The following is a 15,386-nucleotide window of genomic DNA, read 5'->3' on the forward strand; positions in this document are numbered from 1 at the left end:
ATAATAAGATAAAGAGAAGGCAAATTCATAATTTTGTCAAACGGTCAAAGGTCAGCGTCACATTAAATTGTCAATTTTCATCTGATTGACCTGAAATTTTAAGAATTTGCATATTGGGTCAATGAGTTGGTTCAATCAAAAGCGAGAATCAGATTGTTTTTTTCAAGTCAAATGGTCAAAGGTCAATCTCCTATATAAGAGAGCTGTTGATCTGTCTGTGTGTCCCCATTTTTCTCAGACATGGCTGAAAGAATCTTTGCAAGCTTTCAGATGTTCACCAGTGAGTGCCTGGGAGTGTTTTGTGCCAAAAAAATTTTAAAAAGAAAGTTCGTTTTTTGAAAAAAAAATCAAAAAAAAAATCACTCGATAGTGCCCAAGCCTTTTAAAATTTATGACAGTTATATACAAGTTGTAATACAAGTACACATGCACAAAATAAATACAAAACAATCACCAGACATATGAGCACAAATAATTCAAACAATTCCGGAATTGTACGAAGTTCCTAGTCAGGCTTCTTCTTCTTCCTGATCGCCATCACACTTAACTCATAAACGTCATGAACGGCACAAACACCAGCATATATAATTATCAATGAAAAGATGATGAACCCCCTTCCACTCCCTTCCTCACCCTTCCCTCTCCTGCCTCTTCCCTCCCCCCTCCACCCAGAACTCCTGCTAGTGTTGTATAAAATAGCCAATTTTCACCCGATTGCCCTAAAAATTGAAGAATTTGCATATGGGTCACTGAATTGGTTCACTAATCAAAAGACGGGAGTCAATTTTTTTTAGAGCAAAAGGTCAAACGTTGAGGTTGCATAAAATCATTAATTTTCATCCAATTGACCTGAAATTTTAATAATTTGCATATTGGGTCAAAGAATTGGTTCACCAATAAGAGCTACAAGCTGATTATTAGCTCACCTGGAACGAAGTTCAGGGGAGCTTTTGCGATGGCGTGTCGTCCGTCTGTCAGTCAGTTCATCCGTAAACACTTGCAACTTCTTCTCCAAAACCGCTGATGGCATTGTGACCAAATTTGGCACAAATGATATTTGTTATGTTGCGACGAAAGTTTATTCACGGCATTAAAATAAAATAAAATGGGAGTCCAATGGGGTCCACCGGGGGTCAAAGTGGAGCCAGGTTTGCCCCAACAAAAAGGGAATTTGCTTTTTCCTCTGAAACTACACACACAATTTCGATGAAACTACACACACAACCTCAACCTTCATCACCCATGATGTACAAAGTTTGTTCACGGCATTAAAAAAAAAATCGGGGTCTGAGGTGGTCTGGGGTGCGATTGGTGTGCGAAGGTGTTCATGTGCTCGTCATCACAGCCAGTGGTGTCGGGGCAGGCTAGCTCAGTTATGGGTGAAAAGCGAAAAATAGTAGTCTACTGGTGAACCACAGAGAACCAAAGTCAATCTCATCTCCATCACCAGTCAACCTCACCTCCACCACGGAAACAACAAGGCTCTCGCCAAGGGAAGGAAAACCCCTAAAATAAATCTACTGCAGAGTGCTATCAACCCGCTCAGTTCAAAACTATTGTTATGGAAACTGCAAGCAAAACTCAAATACCTGCTGATGCTGGTCATGGTTATGATGAAGCGACGACCCAAATCTCGGAGGATGATGACATCAGATTTCTGAACAGTATGACGCTTCTGGATCAAAGCCAACAGGACGTTCAGTGGCCGACAACATCGATAACCAGGCGAAAATAAATAATTAATGTAGAATGCTGGAATGTAAGAACACTATACACTATTGTAGGCCATGGGCCACATATGGTCCACGAGCATCCCCCCCACCTCTAAACCAAAACAACTTTTTTTGAAGCCCAGAGGCATACTAAACACGATTCCAAATGTTACCAAGAAAAATTTAGGGATGCAATGCCCATTTCGGCTCAACAAAGTAGGGTACCCTCATGTGCTCAGTGATGCTCTCGTCAGATAGAACTGCGTTCAGGTTTTCCGCATTTGGCGAATCAATCAAATGTGTTAGTCTATCCCTTGAGTCATCAGGGAGACTGGTCATCAGAAGGTCAGCATTGTCCTGTTTGCTGAACTGTTCCATGAGTAGTCGTTGCAGTGACTCTAACATGACCTTGTGGCAATGCATTGCTCTTTCATAATGTTTTCCAGTCATCACACCTGTCAGTGAACCAGAACCAATCAACCCAGCTTCTAGCAGGATATCAGACAGACCAGAGCCAAACATCTTCTTGCCGATCACTTTCAGATATGCGCAGGCGAGATGAAAGGTTCCAATCAACACGATGTGTCTCTCGTATCGTATTGGGTTGTTCCATATCAGGGGGAATGCCTTCATGCATACCCCCACGTCGAATGTGGTAATCACATAGTGTTGATCGACTTCACTGGTTGCCTGCTCAGAATACCGAAGGCATTCCTGTACAGTCTTGTACTCTGTTATCGGTTCAGCTATGACTGGGTAATAGTCGATAGTTGTTAGACTTCGAGGAACTGTTCCTGTCTGCGACAGGAAACCATTCCAGCTTGCAACCTGTTGCTCATCTTTGCATCGATTTCTCAGTAACACCCAGAGGGTCTGTAAATTCATTGATTCTTCACGTGCTTGAACAGCACCAGGATATGTAAGCTGGTTGATGACAAGCAATGGACTATTGCGACGTACCACGTAACAGTCTGCAAGAGAATCCTGTTTCTTCAGCGTCATTGATCGTTGCTTGTTCTTTGGTAGTGCTGGGATTTCTGGTTTTGAACCACCTGTCTCAGATCCTTCGATATCTTGGAGCATGATCCCATGAGCAGTGTGGACAGAGGACTTGCCAGTCATATCATTAAGCAATTGGTCAAAGTTGTCGAATTCTGAGTGAAATACACTGGGTGCTGTGGGTGACCTTACGATCTGACTTGACAGCATTGAGGATGTTTCAGTCACAGCCTCAGCCAATGCTGTCTCGAGCTCCAAAGAAAAGCTGTAACTCTCACAATGACCAAGACGATTTAAGAGTGTTACTAGCTTCTCACTCCGAAACAGGTGCCGAAGAGTCATACACAGAAGTATGTGCTTTGGGTGCTTCCATGATCCATTTGTTGCCGCTCGACAGAGGTCTTGACCTATTGACTGAACAAGTCTATGAACTCTTGCTGATGTATGAACTGCTTTGCCAGTTATCGCATAGAGTAAGAAACGTTCAATTTCTGCTGGAATTACTATCTGGTTGTTGGTAAGGTCTTGAGCTGTTGGTGGCCATTTGACCTCTGTAGAGTTATTGTATGCCTCTTGTATTGACTGGTGCATTTGTGTGCCGACAAGTGCAACTGTGTCTTCTGAAGCTAATTGATAGGCTTTTCGAACAGCTGAATCGACATTAATTTGAGTATTGTATACCAAGTATGATTGGAAATCTCCCATTTGACAAAATCCCAGGCTCCTTTGGTAAGCATCATATTTCTCGAGCTTCTTCTTGAGGTTGGTGCTCCTGAAGTTGGGATTCGGGTGTGGACTGTCCTGAAGCCTATTGGTGTAGACCTTCAGCAAGACAGATAGCTTCATAATTTTCTTCTCAGCAATAATTTCTTTGCCAACCACTTTTGTCACTTCTGCCATTGCCATCTGGTGAGGTAAACCACACGGGTAAATTGCTGTTCATCACAGACAAAGCGTCCGGACGGCGCTTCCTGTGCGACACCGGAGCCCAAGTGAGCGTTGTGGAAGTGTAACTCAGCGTAACTTATTAATTGGCACTGGTAACTTATTAATTAACCTGGTAACAAAGCAAATACATTTTACATGCAAACTCTGTGAAAGACGAGTTTGTAAATGAGTTAGGAATGTGCACGAACATGATAATCTCTTGAAACACCTGGTCACAGCCCCAGGCTGGAGCACCCCCCTATTGTTTGATAAATGGAACTCACAACAGGGGGGGCTAGCTGGCGCCAGGAAGGCGACCAGTAACGTCAGCGGAGAAGAGATTACGAGTTCAGCGGACAGAGGATTAAGTCGAGTTGGTCCATATAAGCGGGAGCTGCGGCTGGAGTCGAGAGTACTTGCTGCGAGGAGCTCTGACGAACGGGACCATGGCGGAGGAACATCAGCCGAACGAGAAGGCATTAGCGAAAAGAGTTAACCTGGTCTATTGAATTATGCGGTATTATTTGGTAAAGGGAATGAAGTGTATAACCAGTTAATAAACCAGACCTTTTGTAAACCTGTGTCCTGACATCATTGGAGTCCTGTGAGTCTCACAGCCACAACAATTCTTCCACAATTTGGAGGCACCGCTGACATCAACTGGACACAAGAAAGTTGAGTATGTCTTGTTTTGTCCAGTATGATTTACGAACTTGGGAATAGTTATGTTGTATATACATGGAGGATTTGTGTGGGACTTGTGATTGTCCATAGGTAATCCAAGGATTCGTTTTTTTTCCTAAATGATTTCTGTAAATACGTATTTTTGCGCTGATCATTAAGGGTCTTACGGTGACCTGGAAGCAGACGGAGCAAGAGTGCACCTTGCGACCATCTGCTTCCAGGACGTGTAAGGCCGGTACACTCGTTTACCCACCCGTACACGTATAAAGTACTTCTTTTTTTGCACTTGGTCAAAGCACTCGCCTTGCTCAGCGAGCGAGCGACTTGCTCGGCGCTCGGCGAGCGACAGGGAAACCTCAACCTAAATATAAAAATTGATCTGCTTGGTGTTAGTTTAAGGGCTATTCCAAATTTATCCTGATTATGAGAGATAATAACAGGATTAATGTGATAATAATAATGTGATAATGAGTGGGAATCGGCAGAAATGGAACAGCTAGCGACGAGTATTTTGTGAGTAACTACCACTCTCTGGTCGAGGCTCATAGAAAATTGATACTTATTGATTTGGCACGCTTACAATAGATATTAATGATGAGGGTTGTGGTTGATTCGATTTTGCGAAATGAATATCCTTTGACCAAGTTAAATGGTAAAATAATGAAAATATATATAATTATTTACTCTTTGAAACTGGATATAGTATAGAACTCTGGGTATAGTTCTCAAGTCACTCTGGGTTGTGACTTGAAGAATGAATTGGAGTTGTAATGTAACGTTGGGTATTACAAGGTTTTACAAGATATGGGATTTTAATGGGATTGCATTGTGATTCATTGGGATTATCCATTGGGATAATCCACAACGTTTCACTTTCATTGTTGCAACGTTTTGCTCAAACGTTGGGTATTACAAGGTTTTACAAGATATGGGATTTTAATGGGATTGCATTGTGATTCATTGGGATTATCCATTGGGATAATCCACAACGTTTCACTTTCATTGTTGCAACGTTTTGCTCAAACGTTGGGTATTACAAGGTTTTACAAGATATGGGATTTTAATGGGATTGCATTGTGATTCATTGGGATTATCCATTGGGATAATCCACAACGTTTCACTTTCATTGTTGCAACGGTTTGCTCAAACGTTGGGTATTACAAGGTTTTACAAGATATGGGATTTTAATGGGATTGCATTGTGATTCATTGGGATTATCCATTGGGATAATCCACAACGTTTCACTTTCATTGTTGCAACGTTTTGCTCAAACGTTGGGTATTACAAGGTTTAACAAGATATGGGATTTTAATGGGATTGCATTGTGATTCATTGGGATTATCCATTGGGATAATCCACAACGTTTCACTTTCATTGTTGCAACGTTTTGCTCAAACGTTGGGTATTACAAGGTTTTACAAGATATGGGATTTTAATGGGATTGCATTGTGATTCATTGGGATTATCCATTGGGATAATCCACAACGTTTCACTTTCATTGTTGCAACGGTTTGCTCAAACGTTGGGTATTACAAGGTTTTACAAGATATGGGATTTTAATGGGATTGCATTGTGATTCATTGGGATTATCCATTGGGATAATCCACAACGTTTCACTTTCATTGTTGCAACGTTTTGCTCAAACGTTGGGTATTACAAGGTTTTACAAGATATGGGATTTTAATGGGATTGCATTGTGATTCATTGGGATTATCCATCGGGATAATCCACAACGTTTCACTTTCATTGTTGCAACGTTTTGCTCAAACGTTGGGTATTACAAGGTTTTACAAGATATGGGATTTTAATGGGATTGCATTGTGATTCATTGGGATTATCCATTGGGATAATCCACAACGTTTCACTTTCATTGTTGCAACGGTTTGCTCAAACGTTGGGTATTACAAGGTTTTACAAGATATGGGATTTTAATGGGATTGCATTGTGATTCATTGGGATTATCCATTGGGATAATCCACAACGTTTCACTTTCATTGTTGCAACGGTTTGCTCAAACGTTGGGTATTACAAGGTTTTACAAGATATGGGATTTTAATGGGATTGCATTGTGATTCATTGGGATTATCCATTGGGATAATCCACAACGTTTCACTTTCGTTGTTGCAACAACGTGAGGTAATTACAGTAATTACAGTTCCGGTAATTACAGTAATTACAGTAATCATTACAGTAATTGCAGTAATCTTATTACAGTAATTACATTACATTAACTCAGGCACCTTTTGAGTAAGGAAGCTGATATTTGGACATGACACTGACCAAGTGATGTGGCTGTCAAGGAAAATTTTGATTTATTGATTAATCATTTAATAAATTAACTCGTTGATTTATAAATGACTTATTTAATTAAAAGTCCTCAGAAATACATCTTCGGATGAAATACTTACAGATTGGTTATGTTATGAGCCAATTGATTAAGGAAAATATTTTGTGATGGCCATATTGGCAATTTCGTGGCCATATTCGTGGCAACTCAGTTAGTGCCACTGCACCTTTAAAATGCATCCCTGCGTTCATTTTTCGATCGATTGAGTTGAAATTTTGAACAATCGGATCTGGACTGTCGTTGTTAACGACTCTAGCACACACTCGTCCAATCAGGATGGAGCGGTATGGTCCCCGGATCATCACTGCCCGCAGTTTTTTAATAATTTTACTTTTTCTCTTGGTCATATAATTTTGAAGACATGCATATCATGATAGAGGAAATGTTTGTTCTGTTGAACGGAATAAATGTTGTTTATTTGTGTGGGGGTGTATTTTGTGTATTTTGGATATATTTTTCACGACTAATTCCAGTTAACATCCTGCAAAATTTGCTCGTTTGCTGGCCGAGTCGAAATTGCGTTGAGTTTCTATGGCATGCGCCATTAAAAGCGCTGTGTAATGGTTGAGCTCCCTTTATTTCGTTTTGGTCATGCGGATGAGCAAACAAAGTGACAAATGCTGCGGCTGGAGCAGTAAAAGCGATGTTTTTTAAAATGGAAACGATGTAATGAGTAATTAAAAGTGGGAGGGGGCAACACCACGCATACCTCTTTTAAGGTGTGTATAAACCCTGGAATATTTCAGCAATCAATACAATGCTGAAACTATGTAAGTTAAGTTAATGAGTAATTTAATGAGTAATTTAATGAGTAATTTAATGAGTAATTTAATGAGTAATTTAATGAGTAATTTAATGAGTAATTTAATAAGTAATTTAATGAGGAATTAAAAGTGGGAGGGGGCAACACCACGCATACCTCTTTTAAGGTGTGTATAAACCCTGGAATAAACGTGGGAGGGGGCAACACCACGCATACCTCTTTTAAGGTGTGTATAAACCCTGGAATATTTCAGCAACCAATACGATGCTGAAATGATGTAATTTACTGTGTAAGAGGGTCGACCTTGGGTTTGTTTGGGTTTGTTGTTTATTTTTGTGGGTGTCTATTTTTTTGAGTATTTTGGATATATTTTCACGACTAATTCCAGTTAACATCCTGCAAAATTTGCTCGTTTGCTGGCCGAGTCGAAATTGCGTTGAGTTTCTATGGCATGCGCCATTAAAAGCGCTGTGTAATGGTTGAGCTCCCTTTATTTCGTTTTGGTCATGCGGACGAGCAGACAAAATGACGAATGCTGCGGCTGGAGCAGGGGAAGCGATTTTTGAATTGTTCAATGATTATTCGATATTGTTATGACTTATTGTCAATAGGTATACTAAGTGGCCATGAGGTAGCCTGTTGCAATGTACAGTTTTATTCTATTGTTGATTATACCACATAGCTGTGGTGATAAAGGAAATGTTCGTTTAAATAGATGATTATGATAGGACCATGACTATAAAATCATGATGATTATTATGAATGATATCATAGGGTTCAAATGCAGAATGCTGCATGAACTTGGGAAAGAACTTTCAAGCCCTATGGGATAAATTGGGTATTACAAGCGATGGAGTTTCAAAATTTAGCATGATTGAAGGAATTTGACAGTCCCATTTCAGGAGTTTTACGAAATTTATATTGCCAAGAGATTTTGGGTACTATTAAAAGGAAAATGATGAGATATTTTTCCCAAAGAACTTTAATATCTGCCATCCATTTTGGCTGTCTCACGAATGAAGGATGAGTTGCCTTTAGTGGTTGCAAAGAAAATTTGTGGAGACCAGGCAAAATGGGGAAATATGTCAGATATGACCCTAGGACAGGAAGGTGATTCATCAATTAACATGAGGTACGAACCAGAGGTGACGGTCAATGGATGGACCTGTCCTGACATCATTGGGGAAAGGGCTTATGCAAGGAGTCATCCAAAATGATTAATTTGATTTATTGATGAATAGTGATGAATTAATTGAAATTGAATAATTGATTGAATTATTAATTGATTGAATCTAATTGATTGAATTTAATTGAATAAATTTAACTGAATAAATTGAACCGAATAAATTGAATTGAATATATTGATTGTTTGATTGATGAAAATGCGGTCTCAAGAAAGAAGCTTTGATATCTTTGCGAGATATTAACAATGTGGAGACAACCTGGGAAAATTGAGCAAGGTGGTGAGTTTATATACAGATATATGTGCGGTTACCATTGTGTGATTTCCCCGTCAACAGAGCGGACACCTGAGGATTCACCCATTTCATACTGACCCTCCGGCTCATCTGAAAATACTGATCTGTGAGATTGGATTGTGCAAAAGCCACGGCTGAGGGAGATTCTCTGGAAATCACCGTGTGAACAGGTGGAGAGACCCTTCCTGGAGGTACGAGTGAAGCTTTAGAGGAACAAACTACAACACATCCAACGCTACTTTGATAAAAGGCAGAATGGGAAATGGAGCCTGCAAGAATACACAAGGACAACCAGAGAGTCCACCAAAAGGTACTTGTACACATCATATGTACGACCGTTATGGTGCAGAAGCTATAAGGCAGGTCGAGAATTGGTATTTGTGGACAAAGGGACATGATGAGGAGTTTCCAAGAGATGGTACATTTGAGCGAAGTCGATTGGAAAGATTGGAACAAATATTGAAAGCCAGGAAGAGACAGAATCTAACGGTAGACTGGCTTGCATTCCATCTTTGGGATGGTGAATCCAGACAACGGGAACAGCAAGAACGGATAACGGATCTAGAACTTAAAATAAAAAGGATACAGGATACAGTGCAGGAGACAAATGCACAACTGCCCTCGAAATTAGGAATGAAAGTGACGGTTGTCCCATCTGATTTCCAGTTGTCTCCCCAAAAAAGGACGGTACAGAGAATTTTTTCGTGTTTCAGGAGACAACGAGAGATTGCAGTGGCAACTCAGGAATGTAGAGATGCAGCCCAGCAATACAAATGCACAGGTGCACAGACCAGGAAACGACAGAAACCGGTGTTTCGAGTGTGGAAAGATGGGACATTGGAGAAGAAGATGTCCGTATGTCAACAGGAGGACAAGGTCATGGGGCAAACCAAGATCAAGGGTACCAGTACGTACCGGTACCTCAGACAATGATTAGGCCTTCATTGCTGCAAATCCCAAATGATGATTGGCCTCAACAGATTCGATTACTGGACAAACATGAATAACTGTCAATGATTCTTGGGTCTGAAAAGTTTTCGGAGCAAGAATTATTCATTTTTTCTTTTGCTTGTAAGCAAATTAGTAATTAATTGATCACATGCCGAAATTGGATCTTTTATGTTGGGCACACAATTTTAAATTTACAAAGTTGGAACAATTGCTTTGCAAATTTTTGAAACTAAGTGACAAGAGTCACATGATGATCAGGTGGGAATTTCGGACTAGTGTTCCGCATGATTGATAGGTCAGTGGTCGACTGACATGCAAATGGGTGTGTAGTCAAATTTGGATAAATTATTGTGGGAACTGAAAGGGTAATTTCAATGTGACATCATAGGGGTTTTCTAAGAATAAGCTTTTGGTCCATTTGTGTATTAGCATTTCTAAAATTGAAGGACAAATTTTATGAAATTGAAATAAAATTGACACCCATCTTGATCTGTAAATAATAGTTCCAACGCAAACAAATACGCATAATGCAGGTGTGTGTGTATTTTTGTGTGTCAATGTTAGTGTTTTTATTGTTTTGTGTATCAATCTTACAAGATTGTTGACACCGACAGTGTGCCTGTCTGGAAATGGATAGTTTTATGTGGATGGGATTGAATATGCAGAGAATCCGTAAAATAAAATAGAAATAAAATTTGATTATGAACATTATCTCTTTTGTCAAGGGAGATGGAATATAAAGATTTGATGTGCTGGGTTATGAGCAGCTATTCATTAATAGTAAAATTGTGAGTAATTTGGGGATTCCATTTTGATAGAATTTATATGAGAATAACAGCTATTTATGGATATGAGCTTCATAAAAGGAAATGAGGGAGTACAAAATTATCCAAATTTGGGAGAGGTCTTACACTGACTTCCCAGAATACTCTGCTCATGGATTTATATATATATATATAAACTTGAATTTTATCAGCATATAAATTGTGCTGCATGTATGGATGTGTATTAGGCATAGATGATATGGGAAAATAGTAAAGAAAATCTTGCTGATTGGAACTATTGTGAGTTTTAAAACGGAATGCATTGTGCATCTTAAACCAAGGGGCAGACATGAACGCGCTGTTACGTTATTTATACTCAGAACGCGCTGTTACATGTACCTGCAACATATTTGTTAATCTCGCACACCTATATTGGCATACTGGTGTCAGTAGTACTCACTGGGTGCATAGAAATGGATGAGCAACAGTTAAGGGGGTGTATTAAAACACTTACTTGGATACTTTCTACAAAAGTAGGGGTTTCAATAAGTGGTACCATACACATGGGATTCATCAAATTAAGTTTTGGAGTTCAAACAAAGTCACTGGTTAACAGATGGGAATGGATAGTAAATAAATTCTTCGATGCTGGGTAAATGAAGTGAGATATTACAAAGACTTATTAGAGCTATTGTTCTTCCTTGCAGCAGTGGGAAAAAATTTAGATCCAACATAATGAATCTATAAATGAATGTGATAGGGATAATATCCTCAATTTGTACTAATTATTTGATTGTGGGTAAAGGAATTAATTAATCGTAGTGGATTGTTAACAAGCAGCCTGAAATGTCCTGAGAGTGTGCATCCATGTAATCAGAAATCCCAGATTTGTTTTTACAAACAACATTTTGGTAGAGATCTTATGCGGACGAATACTTGCTTGGTAGATAAAAACGGTACTGCATGTTGGCAGCCACTTCAGTGGCCATTTAGGCCGAACAAATAGGGAAAAACTGTAATTGAATATGTAATTTACAGATGAGTATTTGGGAAGTAAAAAGGGAATTTATTGATTTGGGAGACATTTTTCGAAGGTTTATTAAAGTGTTGCAATATGACATTTGGCAAGGAAAATTATTGGATGGGAAAATTAGATCTGTTTATAAAATGAGTTTGTTGACCCATTGAAGTTAATTCTTTGAATTGTTGTTTAATTAGCATTTTGAGTTCAAATTGGAAATAGTTTGGTAGAGCTTTGGTTAAAACCTTTGGTTGCAGTGTTTTGGAACAAATTGATAAACCATAGGAGATTGATAAGAATAGAAAAAAAATATGGACCCAAAATAGAAAGTTGGATTCATGCCCCTCATTGCAAACAAGGACATGGGGCTAAGGTGGACGATCCCACAGAAAATGAGGCTGCACCTAGCAGCCCAGCAGAACATTCAGTGGTAGATAAATGATAGTCGTGATTTACAGTCATTTGAATTACATTTTAACACCCCTTGCATTGTTAAACATTACATTTTCAACATGTGATATTCCTACTTGGGATAGTGACATTTATTTGCCTACATGACATACAATTACCTGCTGATATTAATACAACATGAGTGAAAAATGTATCACAACTACACTCATGATCAGGGGATTGAGTTCAACCCCGGGAGATAGGGGGATCAGGGCAAGACAAATAATCTGATTATGTTACATATTAAGGGATTTTCTTTATTTACCTTTTAGGAAGCTTGTTAGTTTGGTATATAATGTTAAATGTCATCGACATATAACTATGTCATAGGTATGAATATATACAAGGAGTAGCAGACTTGTTTGTTGGTTTAGTAGTTATATTGGCAATTGTTTTAGTGGTGGCTTGCTTGAAAGCCTTAGTGACGGTGTGTTTGAATAAGGTAACCAACAACACGATGATAACGCATGAAGTGACAAATGAGGAAAGAAATGTGAAACCAGAAAAGGAAGACTTTTATGGCGACATAAACAGTAGAATTAAGATAATGGCATAACGACAATGTTATGAGTTGTGTCAATTACAATATCAGTGAACTCATATCACCACAAGTGACACACTGTTAGAAAAAAAAGAAAAGAGGGAAAAGAAAAAGTGGAGAGGAATTATGGTAATAATACATTATGCTTAATTGGTTGGTTTGGGAAAATTGTTGTTGGGAATTAGATATTCCCGTTTGTGATTGTAATCATATACAATTTATTTTCTTAGAGTAGTGCTAAAATACCTGCATGAGTTAATTTTTGAACTATATTAACCTGAAAGCAATTGTGGATGCTATTCTTAGTTTAGTAGTGAAATACATACCTGATTGAATATTATTTGTGTGACGCATATAAATGAATATAACTTTTTGTGTTAAGGAAAAACAACAAATTGTTGAATGTGAAACTGTCGGAAGATATACATGATTATGCTGATTTCAGGGTAAGATGCACCCTATCTGATCCAGTGTGTGCGGAAAGCAGATCCAGATGTGACTGAGCATAAGGATAAGACGAGATCACAGTTTGGAGGGATTGCTAACGGAATTGGGAAGAAGGTCGAGAAAGAAAATTTGTGGCTAAAAAATGAAGTTAATCGTGGCATACACCCTCTTTCTCAAAGAATGATGAAGACATTCTCCCGTGTAACTTGGAGATGAATGCTTATCTTCACCAAGGAAATTTATGTGACCATTTGCCTGGATCACACTGCAACATATGAAAGAAAGGCGATCACTTACTCTTGTTCGAAGGCTTCGAACATTCACCACATCAGAAGTTGCAGGACAACGACATTTTACCTGCAACCTCTGTGAAATGCGGGGACATATGTTATTACTTCACCAACGTCCGGGGAACCAGCATGGAGCTGCAAAAAAACGGCTGTGCCCTTGTCACAACAGCTGTGCACGATTCTGCTGGTTGCTCCTGGTAAGGACCATGAATGACCTGAACACCATGGTCCCAACATCATTGTGGATGCATCCGGCATCCCTGTTCCACATCTTGTTGGCCATTCAACGTCACACCAATACTTGCTGCCCACTCACAATGAGGGAGGAGGCAAGTCGACTACAACTGGGTGAAGGCCGTGTTCAGGAATTACTATGGTTTACAGCAAAAAGTGGCAAGAATGCTACAAGGAGAGCAGGGTCAGCCTATGACTCCGCAATGTTACCACAACAGCGAAATCCTACACGAAGTAGTGCAGGAGCTATGAAGACATTAGGAGAAAATGTTTCATACCAGGATTCAAACACAAGTGATCAGCCCTTCCTTTCAAACAAAGTCAACATTTGTGTGGAGGCAAACGTTTTTTGCCAGATGGTGCAGATGCTTTACAAAACTTGAAAATGAAGTGAAATTGTTGTATCTTGGTGATGGTGAAGTGTTGTTTTGAAAATATATTTGTGATGCAAATGCAATAGATTGAACGATATGGAAGGAGTCAATGACCAACGAAATGTTTTGTGATTCTTGCAGGATGACGGTGTATGCCCAAGGGAATTTGATTACCAAAGTGATTGATTATTTACTTATCTATCTATAATTCCACTAATCTCTGTGTGTATGTATGTATGTATGTTTGTCTGTGACCGCTGTTTCTCGACAACTACCGGTCCGATATACTTGAAACTTGCCAGGTATATTGCTAGGGACCCGAGGATGTGCCTTTTCAAGGTTTTAAATTAATCGGAGAAGTACTTACCGAGCTATGTCCAAAAAACGCTTCAACCAATCAGAGAGCAGCGAGCTATCACGTGTGCCGAACGTGGCGATCAGACTCTATTTCACGTTGGCAAACTATGTTGCCGCTATGTTGGCGTTAAACGATGTTTTAAAACTAATGAAAACCATTTCATGTAAATAGAGGGGGGGGGGGGATTGTCACTGTACTCGCAAGCTGTTCGCCGTTCGCTTTGGCGTTGCGAATGGACCAAAACATTTCATGGACCAAACCATTTCATGTAAAGCGTTCGCCGTTCGCTTTGGCGTTGCGAATGGACCAAAACATTTCATGGACCAAACCATTTCATGTAAATAGAGGGGGGGGGATTGTCACCGTACTCGCACCCACGTACCCACGTACGGGCATTGCACCCACGTACGGGCATGCCCTAGTACTTGTAATGATGTTTACTTGTAGTGATTGATTATTTACTTATACTTGTAATGATGTTTACTTGTAGTGATTGATTATTTACTTATATTGATGTTTAGATTAATGGTTAATATAAACAAAAAACAAAAAGATGAGGGAATTGTGGAAGTGTAACTCAGCGTAACTTATTAATTGGCACTGGTAACTTATTAATTAACCTGGTAACAAAGCAAATACATTTTACATGCAAACTCTGTGAAAGACGAGTTTGTAAATGAGTTAGGAATGTGCACGAACATGATAATCTCTTGAAACACCTGGTCACAGCCCCAGGCTGGAGCACCCCCCTATTGTTTGATAAATGGAACTCACAACTGGGGGGGCTAGCTGGCGCCAGGAAGGCGACCAGTAACGTCAGCGGAGAAGAGATTACGAGTTCAGCGGACAAAGGATTAAGTCGAGTTGGTCCATATAAGCGGGAGCTGCGGCTGGAGTCGAGAGTACTTGCTGCGAGGAGCTCTGACGAACGGGACCATGGCGGAGGAACATCAGCCGAACGAGAAGGCATTAGCGAAAAGAGTTAACCTGGTCTATTGAATTATGCGGTATTATTTGGTAAAGGGAATGAAGTGTATAACCAGTTA

This window comes from Myxine glutinosa, chromosome 1 (genome assembly GCF_964187855.1).
Source record: "Myxine glutinosa chromosome 1, kmMyxGlut1.1, whole genome shotgun sequence".
NCBI classification, from domain to species: Eukaryota; Metazoa; Chordata; class Myxini; order Myxiniformes; family Myxinidae; genus Myxine; species Myxine glutinosa.